This window comes from Coenobita brevimanus, chromosome 57 (assembly GCF_032717465.1).
Source record: "Coenobita brevimanus isolate Jiangsu-jjx chromosome 57, ASM3271746v2, whole genome shotgun sequence".
NCBI lineage: Eukaryota > Metazoa > Arthropoda > Malacostraca > Decapoda > Coenobitidae > Coenobita > Coenobita brevimanus.
This window is the reverse complement of record NC_137010.1, coordinates 30,123,066-30,135,697: the sequence shown is the minus strand read 5'-3', so window position 1 is coordinate 30,135,697 and position 12,632 is coordinate 30,123,066. Positions and strand designations below refer to the sequence as shown.

Here is a 12,632-nt window from a genome sequence, read left to right as displayed (position 1 = left end):
CTCTTAAGTGTGTTGCCGCATCTTAGAACCCCTGCTGTTTAAGTTCATCATGTCTGTCGTCTACTGTTTTAAAGGTGACTGACCATATTTTTGTTATTTTAGCTATATCTGTAGTATATGTCTTAAAAACTTTCCCTTTATTATATCTCTAAGGTTAAAAGAATAGCAAGGTTTGGGGGGGTCCTGCCCTTATGTTATTTTTCCCATGAGATTTTGTATTTACAGTATGCGAATTCACAGTGCGCGAAGCCATGGACCGCCCATCCACTCGTGCACTGTGCAGTCCCACTGTACATACTTAACCCCTCCATGGCCGCCGGCGTCGAATGACGTTTAGCCGATAAATGGCCGCTGGCAATGTTTGAGCGCGGCCTATAAAAAACTGCAAAAATTTTTGGGAAGTGAACGAACGTTCTGAACGTCTTCACACTGACCTACACTACATTTCCATACACCTCATCAAACAGTTCAGAGCCTGCTGCTGTGATAAGTGGATTTCCAATTTTTTTGCTGCTGGCCATGCCTAAATAAGCACAACTACACCCATTATCTCGACCCATGCAGAACGTGTCATCTTTGTCCTCTCACAAAACACACACAACCACCTATTTACGATTATGAAGTAATATAGGCACATATAAAAAATAGACATGATAATATGTGAAAAGTACATTTTTGTCTTGGTATCTTTACCTATTGGCTCAGGTTTGCTGTAATGGTTTGGCGGGAAGTGAACGAAAATCTGGGACATGATATTGACCTTGACTTCACCCTCTCACATATCATCTGTCAGGTCACCACCTGCTGTTGTGATGAGTGGATGTACGATTTTTTGGCTCGTGGCCATGCCTAAAAACATAGTTGCACCCATTATCTTGACCCAGAAAATGCGATCTATTTCCTCCCTTGCAAAACACACACAACCACCCTGTTTACAAGACAGCATTTTATGTTGCAAAAATAAGAAGGTAAATTGAGAAAGATCAATATAAAATGATAGAGAAAGATGAACATGTCATTACGGAAAAATTATGTTTTCCCTCGTCTGTAAACTTATTTATTTCTGCATTGTATCTGTATTCGTAATAATTAGACTTATTCTTAGGTCTGAAACTGCATTACAGTTCTATTTTTAGCCATGCTCGTGGTGTAGGAGCTCAAAAATGCAACTCAACTTCCCTATTGCTAATCGGATCTGACCCTCCACTTTATTCTCCTTTGGCCGAGTCTAACCTTAGAGGACGTTCAGGTTTCTCATTTAGGACCAAAAATTCAACTCTTTCGCTCCCTTTTCCAAGCATGGGCACAACGATAACGTAAAAAATAACCCGAAACTACCATAAACATATTTTATATAAAAAAAATGAAAAAGTATTCATAACAACTTATTTTCCAGCCATTCCTAACAGATTATGTACTGAAATCATTCGATATCATCATATCTCATATATGCACAACATTTCAGCACATTTGCATTGTTTTGGGAGGTAAAAACAAAAATAACACCTGCCCAGTTGCGTTGCGGCAGCACCCCTGGGCGGCAGATATCTGTTGCTGATATTTCTGCAACTTCCGCGCTCCATTGCAAGCAATGAAATGGGTTTAGGGAGCTGGGATTTGCACTGTTAGGTGCATCGGAACTTTCTCTTCAATATGGCAAGAAAAAAAAAAATCAATTTTCGAAACTTCAAATGGCCCCGGCGTCGGCCTGGCGTGCACTGAAAATTCTGGGCCTTTGGCCACGGAGGGGTTAAGGTGTATTTTGAGGTGGATTAACAACTCGTGTTGGTATATCATCTCAAAATACACTTTAAATACATGCTTCAGATTCTAATATCTGATGATGTTTTAGGACTATGCAGAGGGCACTTAGTCAGTCTCATTACTAAGTTATAACTGCAGTTACCTTGTTTCCAGAGGAAGAGGGGCTACCAATCATTTATAGATTTTGCCATTTGAGGGTGTGTCTGTTATGTAAGCCCATGTCTATCTATTTATCTATAGCCAGATGCCATGATCCTGTAAGGGGTGGCTGTTTGTCTTTGAGTAGTCTTTCTAACGCTCCGCCAACCTACTTGTTGACACATAGAGAACATGTATGGATTGGTTATATGGTTACCACCGAGCATTACAGGAAACCATGAGGATTTTCACTCAGTGTAAAGTCACCTGAAAAGGAAGGAAGAGTAATAAAAAGGGACGGGAAAGATGGGTGAAATAAGAGGAAGGGAGGGTAGACACAGAAAAAGAATGATAAAGGTGAAAGAAGAAGTAGGCAGCACTATATTTAAGTGAGTGGATGATGATCGCCACCACCTACCACTCCACAAATATAAAGGGACCACTGTATTTTTATATATGCCGAGTGACGAATTGCATTTGAGGGTGTGTCCTCTGTAACCTCCACAAATACAGTAGGTGCTCACTTTAACGAACTAATTCAGCCAACCCCCATTCCGATATCTCAAATTTTCCAATAAATTGAGTTTCGTAACCAAGGCTCAGTATACAGTAAAGGAAAATTTTGTGGTATTTCAACCTGTTTTCTGCTGTCTTTCAAGGCAACCCAGACCTAGCAAATTATGTTAACTCTGTATACAACACACAACAGTCTGAACCCATAAGTAATACCCCCAGAAATGCATTACATTAATACCCCGATATACAGTACCCTTAGATGCGATACCCCGGCTTAAGGATGGGGGTTGAAATGCCACCATACCCCACCTAACGATGGCCAAACCCCAATTTAACAATGGATTTTGATTTTTTACCAATTGTTAATGATATTTTAGACTAAAATTGTGTGTTTAGGTTGATTTATAAACAGTTTTTAGACTTAGATTAATGTGTTTTAGCCATAGGTGGGGTGAACATTGTCATTTTGGGGTACAGGCTACTAAGTTTGATTTTCTTCAGACTTACATTTGACAATTTTCAGATTTTATTTGTTGGCTTTAGTGAGTTATTTACAGGTGTTAGGATCAGGTTAGCTTCTTTTACAGCTGTTAGGCCATTTAGATTGGCTTTAAACTTGTTTATTGTGCTCATTCGGGTGGGTTTTGGACTTGGTTGGTGGGGAAACCCAAGGTTTCAACGCATCCCGTTACTTTACATGTTAAAACTACCCCGATATACGATACCCTGCCTAATGATGGGTTTTTACCTAACCAGTTGCATCGTTAAACTGGGGTATACCTGTATTGTGTATGGAATTTCCTTAACAGAATTGTGCTTGATTTAATGCAAGTTTTCCGTGAAATTGGACAAAAAAAAAAAAAAAAAACACGTTATTTCGGGCATCTGCTACATCAGCGTTCGTTATATCGAGCATCTGCTGTAGAAAGGGCCACTGTATTTTCTTATATGCTAAGTGACAAACTGCTGTATACTGTTGGGTTGATTAAACACCCCTCCTGCTTCTTTCTCCCCAGAGACTTTGCCAATCAGTCCAATGAATCCACAGCAGCCTACACTGCTGACGGATTTGTGACCATATCTCGGCTGCTCCAGAGCCACCTGACTGATTTTCAGTGGCCATGGAGACAGAAGCATGGGAGGCAACAGGAATTTTTATAACAAAAGTACAGTATATTCATTCGCATATTCTGACTTGTTCCCTATTATCCTGTACAGTACAGTATCTCTCTTCTCTGTTACTTGTGCATTTGTATTAGGGTATTTTATTGTCATTGTTGTATTTCTGTACATATTGGGTTCATTAATGTCTGCTGCATGTATGTGTGCAGGCCAGTTCCTAAACCAAGGACAGATTTGCTCATTGTTAGTAAAAAAAAAAAAAAAAAAAAAAAAAAATGTATTCAAAAAATTCTTTCATCTGTGAGTAAGCACCAAGAACACTTCTATAGCTTGTGATGTCTTGCTCTGGGTGACAAGGTAAAATATTGTTACTTTTGGCCACTTTTCAACAAAAAGTACAAGTATTGCACTCAGATGGTCTCTGAGACTTAATGGAAGCAATTCAGGCTACCGTTGTTGCTTTGCGCAGTGGCAGTATTGTAACCAATGAGGTCTTGCCTAAGTGACGTATATGCTGCTGCTATAAAACTCGAATTGGGAAAAGTTGTCAATACCATCTCAGCACTTTTGCGGCACCTCAGTTTGGGTTACCTTTCCTAGAAGGGTAGTCAAGTCGTACCCCATCTGCTCATGGTGACCTCGCAGACACTCTGTTTTTTTTCCATTTCTGTTCTATGTGTTTTATTTCAGTTTTCTTTTTTCTCCTAAATTAGGGTGACACAAACGGGGGCGGCGCTACCCAGGTTTATCCCGGGTAGTATTGTATATACTTTTTGCTGCTGTTGTTGTCATTGTATTTTGTTTTTTGTTCTACTTTATCATGAGCAAACAACACCAGTGCCCTTGCTGCAGTAGGTCTGTAGCAAAAAGTGCACAGGCACTGAAGTACGTCTACTGCAGTGTGTGGGTTCATATAGCTTGTGAAAATTTGGACACAGGCGACTATCCATTTATGAAGAAAAGCCATCAGCTGGGCTTTCGCTGGCTGTGTAGCCAATGTGTTGTACCAGTGGACGAGGTCTTGGCTGGTGGAGAAAGTAGTACCAAGAAGGAGTTTGAAGATAAAGTTATTGGGCCAATCTTTCAGGCAATTAGAGACATTTCAAATAGACTGGAGTCACTAGAGACCAAGGTCTCATCACCCATGGCAGTCACGCAAGATCAGGCCAAGTCATTTGCGGATGCTGTTCGCGGGTCTCTCGTGGGGGAAGGGAAGGATCTGCCAGGGGGTTTGGTTGAGATCAGTGCTCATGGCCAGATAAAAGTCATTCATAGTCAGCATGTACTGATTGTGAAACCAAAGAGCAGTGCTGATGCCCTGACAAATCAGATGGGACCAGAAGACATCAGACGTTTACTTAACTCGGCACCGGTTGATAGCTGTCTTAAGACCAAGTCTGGTGGGTTGGTAATGAAGTTTCCATCAGCTGAGGCCAAAGGTGAGGCAACTGGGATGCTGAGTGATCATTTTGGCTCTGAGGGCACTTTTTGCATATCAGAGCCAAAGAAAATGTTGTCTAAAATGACCGTAACAGGCCTTTCCTCTTCTTTGGGTGACTCTGACATCATCCCAAACATTCTGAGAAAAAACAATAAAATTAAGATGCTCGTTGATCGAAGTTGTACCCTCAACCTTCTCTTCACAAGAACAAGGAATGACACCAAACCTGCGGTCTTGAAGATGTCACCAGAGGTGAGATCCTCCATTGTAGAGCAGGGCAATTACATTTATGTGGATCTTACAAGATGCCGCGCATTCTATAGATTCTGGGTTACACAGTGTCATCACTGTCAAGGCTTTGGTCATACATTTGAGAGATGTTCTAGGAAAAATGATGAACCTAAATGCATCTTTTGTGCTGGAACCCATAAATGTAAGGATTGTAGTAACAGAAATTCTCCCAAATGCATCAACTGCTCTTCTTTAAGACATCAAGATGCTAATTCAAATTCACAGTCGGTTGCCCATTTTGCATCAAGTAGAGACTGTCCAATTATGATTTCTCATAGGAATAGATTGATTGAAAACACCAATTTTGACCATTCAAAAAACTGACTATGTCCCTCTTGAACCAGTTAAGGATGGGTCTTTTAAATATTCATTCTATCCGAAATAAGATAGACTATATTAATGAAACTCTAAATCAGCATGAGCTTGACATTTTTTTGCTTGACTGAAACCTGGTTGTATGAGTCTGATATCGAAATTATTTGTAATACTTTGCCTAAGACACATTCTATAATTAGTATTCCCAGGCCTGCTGCTGACTATCCAGGAGGAGGTGTAGCACTCATCTACTCGGCAGCACTTGCAAACGTTTCTCTCATTGACTCAGACCTGACCCCACCTTTGTTTGAATTTATGGAAGTATTAATTAATTTCTATCAGAATACCATTAGAATTGCAATTGTCTATCGGCCAGGTCATCCGGGCAGAGATCGGGGTTTTATGGAGGAGTTTGGGCAGTTTCTTGAAGGGTTTTCTCTTAAGCCTGGAGGACTTCTTGTTTGTGGTGATTTCAATTATTGGGTTGACAGTTCAGAGTCAAAACCATTTTCTTCAGAATTCCTTGAGTTGATCACCCAGAAAATTTTTTTCAATCATGTGAGTAATCCAACTCATGTCTCAGGATATGTCCTTGATTTGGTCTTGTCCCGTGTTGGTTGCAGGCGTGTATCAGATGTGGGGGTTGACTCATTTGACCCCCTCATCTCTGATCATGCTCTGATCACTCTTAGTTTTCATGTCCCAAAATCCCCTTCATATAAAAAGGTCATCAGGTTCAGAAATTACAGGAATGTTGACCGCCAGTTGATGTGTCTTGAAATTGATCAACATTTAAACTCCATTGATTCTTCCGGTCTTTCTTCTGATGAGTTGGTTGATATTTACAACAACTAGCTTAGGTCAGTTTTTGACCATTATTGTCCTGAGGTTGAAAAAACAATCACTGTACGTGATGATTCTCCGTGGTATGGTCCATCCATTAATTCTTTGCGTAGACAACGTAGAAGGGCAGAACGTGAATGGCGCTTGCAGCGGACTGAAATAACTCGTTTGCATTATGTTTTTGCGAGAAGAGCAGTTGTTCACACTGTAAAAGCCCTAAAGGCTAGGTATTATCAAAATAAAGTTGATTCATGTGGTGGTGATCAAAAAATACTGTCTGCAGTTGTGAACAATTTGGTTGGCCGGAGGAATGTAACTGTTAAACCCGCTTCTGCATCTGATGCCCAATTGGCTTCTGGTTTTGCTTCATTTTTTACAAGTAAGATATTTCGCATTAGAAGTGATTTAGACAGCAGTTCTCCTAGTGAAGCGTACTCAGTTGACTTCCAGCCACGGTGCACCAGGGATCATTTGCTTTCAACATTTCATCCGCTGGATGTAGACAAAGTCAAATGTTATATCAGAGAACTTTATAAAACATTTTGCTCACTCGATCCATGTAACATGTCACAGCTGCTTGATGTGTATGGGCACGCTGCAGACTTTATCTGCAACATAATAAATAGATGCTTCTTAGAAAGTAATTTTGTGCAGTCTGAGAAACGTGCATTGCTTAGGCCCCTAATTAAGAAACCTGGCCTTGATGTCGAGAGCATGACAAATTATCGTCCCATCTCTAACCTGTCTTTTTTTATCCAAGATTATTGAGCAGGCCATACATGATCAACTCGTACCTCTACTGGAACACAACAGAGTTGTTGCTGTTGTTCAATCAGCATACAGAAAATACCATTCAACTGAAACTGCACTAACAAGGATTCAGAGTGACTTGGTGGCAAACACTTCTAGTGGGATGTCGTCTCTCTTAGTTCTGTTGGATCTGTCTGCAGCTTTTGATACAGTAGATCATAAACTATTGTTGGACGATCTGTATTTTTATGGCGTTCGTGATAGTGTCCTCGTGCTCCTTAAGTCGTATATCGGACAGATCTCAGAGAGTGGTTGTTGATTACACTAGCTCTGATTCTGCCCCCCTTCTATTTGAAGTCCCTCAAGGATCAGTTTTGGGTCCAATTCTATTTACTATCTGCACAAGTAGTTTATCGTCTCTACTTGATGCTCATGATGTGTCCTATCATTTTTATGCTGATGACACCCAGCTCTATGTTAAGATGTCAAATATCAACGATACTAAGACAAAGTTTGAACCTCTAATGTCTGATATTAAGATTTGGATGGCTAAGAGGAAACTTAAGCTGAATGATGGTAAAACTGAGATCATCATCAGAGGAAACAGAAGGGGTGATAACACTGACAATGCCCTGGCGTTGAACATTGGCATGTCACAGCTTCACCCAGTCAGTTCTGTTTGAAATCTGGATGTTTATTTTAATTCTAAGTTAAATTACAAAGAACATATTAATCAGATTGTGAGAGGGTGTAACTTGCATATCAGAAATCTGTACTCTGTGAGAAAATTCCTGAATAGACGGTGCCTCTTAACATTGGTCCATGCAGTGGTCTTGTCTCGTGTTGATTATTGTAATTCACTGTGGGTTGGTCTTCCATATAATATACTAACAAAAGTTCAGTCTGTGTTGAACTGGGCAGCACGGCTTATCTTTGGTCTCCCCCTGAGAACCTCAACTACCCCGTTTCTGATTGAGTTGCATTGGTTACCAGTAAAGGCTAGAATTGAATTTAAACTGTGTCTTATTACATTTAATGTTCTTAAGTTTGGTGAACCGAAGTATCTTGCTGAATTGTTAAAACTCCCATCAGCACGCCCGGTGATGTTACGCAGTGAAGATGATTCTTTGCATCTTGATGAGCCAGGAGCCATCCACCAGTCATCTTTCTCTGATCGTTCTTTTGTGTATAGAGCCCCTAGATTATATAACAGATTGCCATTGTCCATATGACAACTCGCTACTGTTGAATCCTTTAAGAGACAGCTGAAACCCTTTCTTTTTTCAAAATGGTATGACCTTGAGAGAGGTACTATGACGGATGATTATAGGGTTTAATTATTGCCACTTTCATGAATATATATGATGTAGCTTGTATTATATACAAGAAATGTCACAATTCTTGTACTTGTAAAAAAATAATGTATGGATGTCGAGCGCTAGTGAATTCCCTAAGGAAGAACTGCCACTATTGAGAAACAAAAGGCCAGATTATTATTATTATTATTATTATTATTACTGGTCAAGTCAGCCATGATTGGGATGACACAGGAGCAGCGGTATGATAAAGTTGAAAAATATGGAAAAATTAAAAGAAAAGTACATACATCTGTGAATGTGCCTTGGGGTTCAGGATTAAGAGCTACACAGTATAAGGAAACATAAGGATATACTTCATGTGCTTGTGGTTTATGATCAAGGGATTAATATTTAAAAATCATTTCTGACATCAGAGCAACTCAGTGAATAATTGAATCTTTGGGAATTCCACATTAAAGTGTGTCATTATAATTCATCAGAAACTTGACTCAAAAATAGCTTTAAAGTAGACACTAATTGTATTGTCACATTTTTGTCATTAGTTTCTTGTCATTGCTTACTGCAGTACTGGTTTTGCCATATGCCAGTTACTGTATTCCCACCATCCAGAGTGTGCACTACTATTTTCCATTATCATTTCCCTGTTATATTGAAGTAGGATTGTGCTGGTATTCATGGCTATCTTTGATGTTACCTTATTCCAGTGCAAATACTGTAATTACAATATAATGTTTACATAGCTATTAGATAATGATCTAGTTTTAATTTAGCAAAGTTTGGGGTGTTGTTACTAACTTCTTAGTTTTAAATAGTTATTGTTCATAGTAATCACTATGGTTAAATACTTCTGTTATCTTAAACCTATCATAAGCTATGCATTGTATTGTTTTAGGTACAGGAATATTATTATTATTTTTTTTTTTAAATCAAAGGAAGAAGGAACTGAAGGCCAGAAGGCCACAAGATTGCTCCCTCCAAGAAAAAACAAAAACAAGAAAACAGAGAGCCAAATTCAAGATCTGCTCCTTTTGAGATGCCAGGACATACTGCATATGAAGGACTGGAGTTCATGGGCAGTAGGAAATACAGACAGAGGGAGGCAGATTATGAGTTGTCCTGTTGCATACATGAAGGACTGAGAGTAATGGTTAACTCTTGCATTAGAGAGCTGGACAGAAAAGGGATGGGAATTTGTTGCTAGTTGGACGTTATGCAGACACCACAGTGGTGAAGGGATGCAAAGAGACAGTTCAGAGGAACAGTGACCATTAACATAACGATAAACAAGAGATAAAGATGCAACAGTGCAGCAAAGAGACAGAGGTTGAAGGGAGCCAGTAAGAGAGGAGAGATAAAGAGACTCCACCTTGTTGAAAAGAGCTCTATGTGGGGAGCCTCCTTCACATGAGAGTATGTTTAAAGATGATGCAGGATTGAGTTGGATATTGTTAAAAATTTGAGGATACAGTAAGTCCTCACTATAATGGACTAATTGGGGCCCAAACCATTCCGAAAAATGAGAAATTCCGATAAAAGCCACATCTGGACTTCCCCCTGCTAATCCGGACTTTTTCTGATATATCAGACATTAGTCCAGATCACATGAACGGTTTTTAAACTGTTTTGACTACTATTGCGAGAGTTTACTGTGTTATAACTTCACTACATTAATCAAATGGTATAATATATATAATAATACTGTACTGTACACTGATAAACATATCTTATTTACCTTATTGTGGTGAACACAGCTGAAATGGTCAGGCAGTCTGGACTGCTTCTGGCTTTATCAGACTTTTTCTGATATATAGGAGTTTAGTCCGGTAGCTCCTGAAGTCTGATAAAAGCGAATTCCGGTCTATTGAAGTCCATTATATCGAGGTTTTACTGTATTCCTGCAGAAGATTTTGTTGGATTGAAAGATATAAGAACTGAGTGTTTTATACATTATAAACAAGGTTACTTTTACCCCAATGAGAGATATGAACCAAGTCAGACATTAGATGTGCCATAGCCTGTGATGGATACCACGAGAAGTGAATGGAAAGGTGAAAGATGGAGTCATTTGCATATGAATGAATAGGGTTAGATGTACACCTTAGATCATTGATAAATAGAAGGAAGAGAGTTGGTGATAGGACAAAGCCCTGAGGAACATCACTGTTGATAGCTCTGGGAGAAGAATGGTGACTGTCTACAAGCAGCAGCTAAAGAATGGCCAGAAAGGAAGCTAGAGATTTAGGCACAGATAGAACGATAGAAATCACAAGAGGGCAGTTTGGAAATTAGATTTATGCCAGACGATCAAAAGCCAGAAAGATGTATAATGTATACTGAGGAGGCATACCCCTGAGATTCATCATATTTTGAATCATCTACTGTATATTGAAGCAGTTTTCCTCATGAAATTCTTAAGAAAGCAGAGGGATGCATTCTGGCCCACCTCTTGACACTCTGCAGCAAACTGCATAACCCCCACAGAAAGGCATGAAAGCAACATTGGTAATAGAATTGCTCTCAGTTTATTAAAAGATATTCAGTGAAACCTCCTTTGTCACTGTTAATTAGACCACCAAACCACCGCAGTATCATGAACCGTATGACCTTTTTCTCACATACTTCTCATTGCTGATGAGGCAACATTCTTAACCATAAATTTTTATCTGTGCAGTTTATGGTGGTAGGTGGGGCGCTCACCGTCCACTCACTCGATGTATTGCTGCTCTCAGGTGTCTGCCCTTTCCTCTCCTCATCATCCTTTCCTTCCATCTCCTGTCTTTCTTTCCTTCATTCTTTCCTTGTCCTTCTGCCTTCTTGTGATTTTACACTCCTTCTTCTGTCTCTCTTTTCTTCATTCTTTCCTCTTCCTTCTGCCTGTGGGTGACTCTACACTGAGTGACAAGCCAAATTGTTTCCTGTACACCAAGAAACCAATTACTATGCTGGGTGGTAACCATATAACCAAATTTTGGCACCTGGTGGTTTAGTGGGTAATTACAGCGCTCCAATCGGATTGAGCTGGTGAGGGTTCATATCCAAGGGATGGTTGGGGTTTATTGCTCACGTAATGCCACTCAGGGATGAGTGTGGCTAGTTACTCTCATCTTAAATGTCAGGACCAACTTGCCTAGTCCTTGGCTCCTATGCTCCTCATTGGACAGTATGGGATTGAATGATGAATGAATGATGATGATGAATGATGCAAATGTGAAATTTTCATAATAACCATTCCTGACCCCAGTTTCTGTCCTTATAAATGACATTTCTCATAAGTACTAGCAGCTCTTCATGTTATTTTAGCTAAATTTACCCAAAAGTAATTTATCAGCACTTCAGTATATTCAGAATTATCACACCATTTGAATCAGATTCTTATCTTCATCATGGATGTGAATGAGAGTGGATTGCATAAAACATTACTACAGTACATTTCAGAGTTTTTGGCATGTGAGGGGCTGGTCATTGTGAGGCACACCATTACCATAGTAGCTGATGCATTCAAAGGACCTACTACACTGCCAGCCACAGTATTTTGACACATTTTCACTCGCCTGTCTGGTCACAGTGGTGCATTATTAGCTATATGGTGGGATTTACTTCAGTAAGAGATTTTACTCTGCTGGAAATATATATTTTTCCAGTTGTCTCAAATGTGGGACAAACTTTCATTGTAATTTGGGCAAGTTTCCTTGTTTTTAATTATTGCAGGTGCAAAACATCATTTATCAGATTGTCTTTTACTGGAGTTTTCTTGTACAGAGTTAAATATGGTACAGCAAGGTGCTCAGCTAAGGGTGTTTGAATCTCTGGAATATCGCCATTACTTGTGGGATCTGTGACTGTAGAAGGCACTGTAACTCATAAATCATTATAGCTGAGCTGTGTACTGTTGTTGCTGTGGTATCATGCTCTTCAGAACATGAACATAGTGGATGACTGGCTTGATTTTATGCCACTCCTGCTATCCACCGTCCTCCTTTTAAGGGACAGGGAGTTGAAGGACACCAATATAACCGGATAGTATAACTGCCCAGTTATATCAGTACCACTGCATGAAGACATGCCTTGTCAGCACATGAGATGTATGGAATTTGAAAAAAAAAACACTGTTTTGCTGCAAGTTAATCAGCACT

At 39.7% G+C, this 12,632-nt stretch overlaps 1 protein-coding gene across 1 annotated transcript in view; it reads left to right on the top strand.

The window, feature by feature from the left end:
- l(2)gl (LLGL domain-containing protein l(2)gl) overlaps positions 1-12,632 on the top strand; it is a 443,338-nt gene that overhangs the window by 271,407 nt on the left and 159,299 nt on the right. The gene's annotated exons all lie outside the window — the stretch shown is intronic.